The sequence below is a fragment of the Geospiza fortis genome, unplaced genomic scaffold (assembly GCF_000277835.1).
Source record: "Geospiza fortis unplaced genomic scaffold, GeoFor_1.0 scaffold241, whole genome shotgun sequence".
Lineage (NCBI taxonomy): Eukaryota > Metazoa > Chordata > Aves > Passeriformes > Thraupidae > Geospiza > Geospiza fortis.
Window position 1 is genome coordinate 1,063,173 of NW_005054491.1, and position 398 is coordinate 1,063,570.

Here is a 398-nt window from a genome sequence, read left to right on the forward strand (position 1 = left end):
GGAGGGGGGGCAGAGTCAGGGCAGAGCCTGGGCAGGGCCCAGGGGGCACCACGGGGGGACAGAGAGGGAGGGGACGGGCACAGAGGGGACCCGGGGCTGGGGCAGTGACCCAGCTGGGTCCCACGTGCTGGGGACATCAGGGACATGTGGGCACAGGGACTCTGAGTGACCCCAGCAGGCCTGGACACCCCTGGGGACACCACAGACCCCCCACACGCCAGGAGTGACCCCTCTGCAATGAGTTAACCCCCCAAGGGAAGGGACCAGAGACCCTCGTGATGCGGGACAGGGGATGGGACAATGAGGCACCCAGGCCATGCCTTGGGGACACGGGTGGGGACAGGAGGACAGGGGAGCCAAGAGCCAAAGCATTCACCCATGGAGGGGGCCGGGGCAAT